Below are 8,947 nucleotides of genomic sequence, written 5' to 3' on the forward strand. Positions count from 1 at the left end.
GATCCCTGGTCGGGGAACTAGATCCCACATGCATGGCGCAACTAAAAGTTTACATGCCACAACTAAGGAGCCCACCTGCCTGCCACAACTAAGGACCCTGCAAGCCGCAACTAAAGAAGCCCGCCTGCCGCAACTGAGACCCAGCGCAACCAAATAAATAAATATTAAAAAAAAAAAAAGAAAGAAAATGTTTTCTGACCCAGGAAACCCCCTAAACACCTTCACAGTACCCCAGAGTTCCCCTCCCAGCTCTCCATGATATCTGTCCCTCTCTCCCAGAACGTCCTTCACCAGCGGCACCCCAGCCCCTCAACTCCCTGAAACTGTAAGGTTCTCCAGATCCCCACCTCTTGTAGATGAAGCTCAGGGTGTGGCTGTTACCCATTCTCAAGGGAGGCAAACAGAAAAGAGAACATTTAAACCTTGGTCTCTGTCAGAATTACATGCCATCATCAAGAAATTTCCTGGACTTCCCTGGTGGTCCAGTGGTTAAGAATCCACCTTCCATTGCAGGGGATGTGGGTTCGATCCCTGGTTGGGGAACTAAGATCCCACATGCCGCAGGACAACTAAGCCCATGTGCTCTAGAGCCCGTGTGCCACAACTAGAGAGCCTGTGTGCCGCAACTACCGAGCCCATGTGTTCTGGAGCCCGCACGCTGCAACTACTGAACCTGTAGAGAGAAGCCCACAACTAGAGAGAAGCCCAGGCGCCACCACGAAGAACCCGCGTACCTCAAGGAATGATCCTGCGTGCCGCAACTAAGACCCGATGCAGCCAAATTAATTAATTAGTTAGTTAATTTTTTAAAAAAAAGAATTTTCCTGACTCCCGAATGAAAAAGGAAAGATTTACTGAAGATTTATTCAGTCTTCAATTGAAGACTGTTCTGGGAGCATACTCTCCAGATTCCCCAATTTATGTCAACTTATCCACCTATTGGTTGGCCCTGGGGATACCTCCCTTTGGCTTGGAAAGGCCCTGAAGACCCTCAAGGGTCTCAGATGACCCTGATTCTCATTGGAGAACGAGGGAAGTAAGAGGAAAGTTACCAGGAGCCATCCCCCGGGTCCCTCTCACCAAAACTGGTCGGTTGTGTATTCAGAATTGTAAACAGCAAAGAGATGAACTGTGGCTGACCATCACCATCAATTAGAAACAACACGGAAAGAGCATCTGGGGCTGGACCTGACCTCCCTAACAGCCTCTGCTCTGGCCACAAGCTTTGTACATGGCCTCAGACCAGAGCTTCGTGACACATTACAGAGAAATAATATTAACTGGCAAAATGCAAACATGTCTGAGCTCCAGACGTTAGCCCAGCATTATGAAGATGTTATTTCCAGAAAATTGGAAAATACACAACACAAGCTTATGGCATTGCAGTTAAAACAGCTAGAAGGACCTGAAAATTTTAATCTATGGCAAGCTCCAAAATCATGGTCTCCTATGGATCAAGCCCCTTGCTGAAACTGTAAGAAAAAAAGACATGGGTCTAGGAGTGGCCAGACCTTGAGAGGAGGGGGAAGCCTACCCCTTAAGATAGAAGTCGATCTTTCCATGCCCCTCCGCAGGATTCCCCAATAGCACTGAAGGCCAGAAGGCCTTGAGAGGCCCTGCCCGATAATCCAAGATTAATCAGACGGGAAACGTCGAGCTCCCACTTGTAGTCCATGCACAACTCCCATTTGGACCATCAAAGCCCCCAATGGGCAAGGATGTTCGTCGGTCCAGATCTGAGATTTATCAAAATCGTGAAACTCAGATTTGCCCTGGTGCCCAATCCTGGCACTATCCTGTCTGCTATTCCTCCCAACACCCAATATTTCCCAGCCCTCAATTTGTGTTGCGCGTTGTTTAGGATTCCCCTTTATAAGGAATTCAGTACTTGTTTGCCTTCTCCTGGGATAACCAGTAATATACCTGGACTGTTATGCCCCAGGGATTTACTGAGGCTCCTACTTCCTTCTCACACACCCTGAATGCCAGTTCGAGGGACTTAAATTCCCAGGAGACTCCACTTTAATCCCATATGCAGATGACCTCCTTCTATGTTCTGGCAGTTAGGACAACTCCTTTTGGACACTGAATACCTTTTTAAGGCATTCGCAAGAAAGAGCCGTGAGGTGGCTAGAGACGAAATTCAGATATGCTCTCTGTGTGTCGGATATCTGGGTCATGATATTTCAGCTGCAGGGAAAATGATCACAGACTGAGCCTCTGCTATTCAACATTTTCCTCTCCCTGAAAGAGAAGGGCAACGGACAGGGTTTTGGGGTCTTGTGGTATATTGTAGGCCGTGGATACCTAATTCTCTATGATTGCCTCACCCCTCTATGCCGTGACTGGGGAGGCACCCCCCAGACCCAGTAGTCTGGGACCCCCTATCCAAAGATGCTTTCAAGAACCTTAAGGGCTCTCTGCTTTCACCTCCCACCCTTGAACTTTCCAACGACTCCCTGTCTTTTTCCTTGTTTGTGCACGAATGAGAGGGTCATGCCCTCAGTGTTATCCTAGAAGCATAATGGACACCAAAGACCTCTGGGATATTATAGTTTGGCCTTTGACCCAGCAGCTAAGGCACATCCCCCTTGCCTGTGAGCCATGGCTACAACCACCAAACTTGTCCAAGCTACCTCTGACTGAGTATTAGGTCATCTGCTTAACATACACGTCCCTCATGCCGCACAGACCCTATTGCCTAATGAAAACACACAGTACTTTTCTGCATCTCGACTCACCTCTTATGAAATCTTACTACTCTTTCCCTCTCACATCACAATACGTCACTGTCAAAACCTTAACCCTGCTATCTTGCTTCCTTTACCCACTGATGGGACATCCCATGACTGTGTCATTAACACTAGATCATTATCCTGTCCTAGGCTAGATTTAGCAGAAAAACCCCTCCCCCAAGTTGACCTCACTCTTCATGTTAAAAGCTCCTACCTCCGGAAGGAAGATGGGGCCTTCCAGGCTGCATGTGCCATCACTGATCAATATAAACCTCTAGAATATCGAGCCTTGCCAAATGTCAGATCAGCCCACGTAGCCGAGTTAATTGCTCTTACCTTACTTGGGCTTGCCTAAGAGCATAAGGAATGAAGGTGAACATCTATGCTGATAGCTGCTACACCTTTGGGTTAGTGCATGATTTTTGGTACATGATAGAAACAGACAGGATCCATGACAGCAGCTGGTACCCCAGTCAAAAATGGGCCCCAAACAGCAGAACTTCTAGAGGCACTGTTATCGCCCTAGCAGATCATGACAGCTAAAACTGAAGGACATAGCACAAAAACATTCAGATGAGGCCCGATAAATACGATACATTAGCAGCGTCTTCCCCAACCACCCAAGAAATCCAAGCGGTTTCTAAGCCTTGGGACCATGCCCCCTGCATCCTGCTTCAAGGCCCTAGACCCCAATGGGATTATTCACCTTTTCTTGAGGGAGAGCACTCATTTAGGATGACTCCTAAGGAAGTCTTAAAAGGGGTCCACATGGCCTAAATAACAGCTTCAGGCTCAGAAAGAACTGGATGGGGAAAAGCTGGCTGTTCAAGCCATTCAGGTGGACTTTGCAAGCACCGAGACAGCTGCTTGGTAGCTCTTAAGTATCTCTCTTGAGTCACTGTGTGTGGTTTATATGACATGACTCACATGCAAAGGACAAGATGCAGGATGCGTTACACAAACAGTAGTTTGGACCCTTTGGCTTTTATTTGGATCAAGCAGTTCACTTGCCTCGATTGCCAGTAACATGACCCTGGAAAACCTGTAAAGGTGGGGCAAGAAGGGAGGCACCTCCCCCTCAGATCTTCCTTCACTAGCAAATAGATTTTATCCAGTTACCAAAAGCACAAGGCTACCAACATGTTCTCACTGTCGTCTGCCTGTTTTCTAAATGGTTAGAGGCTTTCCCCTGCCCAAATGCCTCAGCAGCATCAGAGGCCAAAGTGTTCCTGCAACAAATCTTCCCCACTTGGGGCATCCCCTCTGCCATCTCTAGTGACAGAAGATCACATTTCATTGGAAAAATTATACAGGAAATTGAAAAGGCAACACATTTAGTCAAAGACTCCACCATCCTTACCATCCTCAGCCATCAGGTGCCATAGAAAGAGCACAGAAACAGCATCCTCAAGACCAAACTGGCTCCACTGTCTGAAGGACTGGACTTACATGGCCACAAGCACTGCCCCTTGCTCTTAAGACTCTCAGATCATCACCCCTATCTCCAGGCAAGCTATCCCCTTTTGAAATGATCACAGGAAAGCCCACAAAGACGCCTTATTCATCTTGTCTAGTGGAAGATTCTAACTTAATTCAATGCAACATCCTTAGATACTGTCAAGGATTAACAAAATATACTCAATCCTATAATCAAGTCAAGACTTCCCTTGATTGCCTTCCCTTTAGAACTTCCTGATCCCTCATGTGCTTTACAAGTAGGCCATCTGGTATTCTAGAAATGCCACCATTAGAAAACCAATCTTGAGCCCAAAAGGGACCTTATACTGTTTTACTGGTTGCTAACACTGCTGTCAAATCACAGGGTGTTCAACCTTGGGCTCATGTTTCACAACTAAAGAAACACAAGAGTCATACAAATAACTCATACAACTCAATGTCAAAAAAAACAAACAACCCAGTTTAAAAAAATGAGTAGAACTGAATAGACATTTTTCCAAAGAGGAAATACAGATGGCCAATAGGCACATGTAAAGATGCTCAACATCACTAATCATTAGGGAAATGCAAATCAAAACCACAATGAGATATCACCTTACGCCTGTCAGAATGGCTATCATCAAAAAGAACACAAATAAAAAATGCTGGAGAGGATGTGGAGAAAAGGGGACCCTTGCACATTGTTGAGGGAAATGTAAATTGGTGCAGCCACTGTGAAAAATGGTATGGAAGTTTCTCAAAAAACTAAAAATAGAACTATCATGTGACCCAGCAATTCCACTCCTGGGTATATAGCTGAAAAAAACCAAAACACTAATTTGAAAAGATATGTGCACCCCAGTGTTCATAGCAGCACTATTTACAATAGCCAAGATATGGAAGCAACCTAAGTGTCCATCAACAGATGAATGGATAAAGAAGACGTGGTATATATATATATATATATATATATATATATATATATATATATAATGGAATACTACTCAGCCATAAGAAAGAATGAAATTTTCTCATTTGCAGCAACATGGATGGACTTGGAGGACATTATGCTAAGTGAAATAAATCAGACAGAGAAAGACAAATACTGTATGCTCATATGTGGAATCTAAAAAATACAACAAACTAGTGAATATAACAAAAAAGAAGCCGAGGGCTTCCCTGTGGCACAGTGGTTGAGAATCTGCCTGCCAATGCAGGGGACACGGGTTCAAGCCCTGGTTTGGGAAGATCCCATATGCCGCGGAGCAGCTGGGCCCGTGAGCCACAACTACTGAGCCTGCGCAACTGGAGCCTGTGCTCTGCAACGAGAGAGGTCGTGATGGTGAGAGGCCCACGCACCGCGATGAAGAGTGGCCCTCGCTTGCCACAACTGGAGAAAGCCCTCGCACAGAAACGAAGACCCAACACAGCCAAAAAAAAATAATAAATAAATAAATAATAAAAGTGTTTTCTTAAAAAAAAAAAGAAGCTGACACACAAGTATAGAATACAAATTAGTGGTTACCAGTGGGGAGGGGGGAGGGGGAGAGGTAATATACAGGTAGGGGATTAAGAGGTATAAACTATTAGGTATAAAATAAGCTACAAGGATATATTGTACAACATGGGGAATATAGCCAATATTTTATAATAATCATAAATGGAGTGTAACCTTTAAACATTGTGAATCACTATACTATACACCCGTAACTTACATAATATTACTGTACATCGACTAAACTTCAATAAAAATAAAATAAAATTAAAATTTTTAAAAAAGAAATACAAGAGCTATTCAGACCGTGGAAGTATTCCAAGTGGGACTTCAAACTGGGTCTCTATTGAGAACCTCCATAAGCAGATAACAGCCAGAGCAGAGAGTTGCCCCAAGAACCTTGGAACAGTAAATGAGGTCAGGAGGGAGTCAATTTCCACTCAAGACCACAGAACAAGACCCACCTGGGTCCCTCCCCTTTCTCCTCTGCTTCTTATCCTTACCATTTGCGTGGAGACCCTCCTGCTCTTCCCACAATAACCTTCTGCCTTAACTATGACTTTTCCTCACCTGAGATGAGTCTCCACCTTCACTTCTAAATTTATGAGTTCCTGCTCCTCTTCCACGCCCTGCTTTTCCCTCTCTCAGCAAGACTATTTTGCCCACAGAACCTGTAAGCTTGGGTAAACTAGTTGCCACTTCCATTAACACCACAGACTATTGGCACTGTCCTCCCTTTCCTGTGCGCACATCTGATCTGGCATTTCCCAGATCCCTTGATCAATCAGGATATCTATTTTGCTAAAACCCTCCCTCTCTTTCCCTCCACCATTTTTTTTTTTTTTTTGGCTGCTCCGTGTGGCATGCGGGATCTTAGTTCCCTGCCCGACCAGGGATGGAACCCGTGTCCCTTGTAATGGAAGTGCGGAGTCTTAACCCCTGGGCCGCCAGGGAAGTCACCCCTCCACCATTTTATACTGTAAGAAACCCCTGCACCTATTCCAGTCTATCCTCACAAGGGTCAAGTCTGTTGCCATCGTCATTTTACCACAGGCTCCCTTCTGAGAATGAGCATTCACCATTACACTTACTTAGCTGCCACTAGATCAAACATAAAACCCCCAAGCCACTATAGGAACCCTGGATATCCCTCACATGAGTGGAAATGATCCCACTGCCCCTCCCAGCCTAATTTCTGGGACCCAGACCAACCACACAGGGACCACCTTCAAACAAATCCTTTCCCCACCCTCAATTTAGCATCCTTTGGTTACCCTCAGCCATCAGATAACTATCTCTATGGCCCCTCGCTAAGTCCAGATGATTCTTATTTTGTCCATGGAACCCAAGTTTATTGGCTGTTACTTGCCAACTGGGCCAGATCTTCCTACCTTGCCAATTTTACCAATCCCTTCATCTTACTCTATTCCCCACAAACTCCTTCCTCTCTTAAACTGTCTCTAAAACAATCACCCACTCCCTCAGGTTCATCTCCTCTCACTGTAGGAGCAAAAGGTATCCAGGATCATTGTAGATGATCTTGGTTCCCGGGGAGACAATTTAGAAAAAAACAGCTACAGAACTGGGTCTACATTCCGTCCACGACCTCACTACTTTTGGGGGAACGGTTTGCCACCTTTTGGGTACCATTCCCAGGAATCTATAGCCTGGCTCAAGAAGTTAGACTCGGGACTTCCCTGGTGGCGCAGTGGTTAAGAATCCGCCTGCCAATGCAGGGGACACGGGTTCGAGCCCTGGTCCGGGAAGATCCCACATGCCGCGGAGCAACTAAGCCTGTGTGCCACAGCTACTTAGCCTGTGCTCTAGAGCCTGTGCTCTAGAGCCCACGAGCCACAACTACTGAGCCCGTGTGCCACAACTACTGAAGCCCACATGCCACAACTACTGAAGCCCACGTGCCACAACTACTGAAGCCCACATACCTAGAGCCCATGCTCTGCAACAAGAGAAGCCACCGCAATGAGAAGCCCGCGCACCACAATGAAGAGTAGCCCCCACTCACCACAACTAGAGAAAGCCCGTGTGCAGCCAAAAATAATTAATTAATTAATTTTTTTTTTTAAAGATTAATAAAAACAAAAGAAGCTAGACTCAACGACAGAATCATCTACTCATTGCTGAAGCAATTCACCCTGTCCCCAGATAACATCACCACTGGCCTGAAATCAGTGACTCACCAACAGTGAGAAACCCAGTGTGCTATTCTCCATAACTGCATTGCCCTTGATACGACCCAAAAAGGGGGCACGTGTACAGTGGTTGGAAACAACTGCTGCACCTTTGTCCTCAGCAACCTACCTGACATCTCTGCCGTAACCAGGAAGGTTCGAGCTGTGAACGAAGAAGTGTGTGCATCACTGCCATCGCGCTGACACCACCCCCTGAGGAAGGACAACAGGTCCTGGGACTTCTGGTAGATCCCTGAAGGTCTACAAAGTTGGGCACAAGGACCAATTCAGCCTCTAACCTTCATCTTTCCATTTATCTTCAAGGTATTCCTCTCATCAAATGTCTGTGGATCCTACAGTACAGCAATTAGCAACCATCAATTCTCAACAGATGATTCAGCTGGTTCTAAATGAATAAAAGGCAATAAAATGAGAAATGAATGTATATTGATCAGAGGAAAGAATGCCTCTCCTTCCCTTGAACAAAAGGGGGAAGTGACAAAGACCCTTTGCTTAACCAAACTTTAGTCAGGCTCCCTTGAACCTTCTCCCTAACAAGACTCATCCCTGTACTTCCTTCCAGAATCCAGTTTTAGCAAGAATCTTGCTAAGTCAGTTTAGCTGAATGCCCCACCCTTGATATCTGATCAAACGCAGCATCCCCACTATGCCCCAGGGGATATCTGATCACCCTCACCTACCTTCAGCCAGAATCCCCCAGACTTGATGTCTCCCCTTAGTAATTTTCCATCCACCAATGCCACCCCGCCCCCCACTTGCTCCTTGGCAGTAAATCCCCACTTGTTCCAGTTGTATTTTGAATCAGGCCCAGTTCTATATCGGAGTCTCTATTGCAATAGCTTTTTTTAAAAAATAAAATCTATCTTCGTCACTTTACTGCCTGTTCTCTTTAACAGTGCTCTTTTTCTTCACCTGGCAGGTCGGTGAACAGGCCATTTCTGAAGCTCTGCCAGATCTCTGTGGATTTCCAGGACGTGAGGCCTGCCGGGCGACCTGAGGGCTTACATTAGGGAAACCCTCCCTCAGGTAAGGAAAGCTCCCATTTCCGGGGCTGGGAGGTGGCATTGGAG

The sequence above is a fragment of the Balaenoptera physalus genome, assembly GCF_965194825.1.
Source record: "Balaenoptera physalus genome assembly, chromosome: 19".
Taxonomy (NCBI): Eukaryota; Metazoa; Chordata; class Mammalia; order Artiodactyla; family Balaenopteridae; genus Balaenoptera; species Balaenoptera physalus.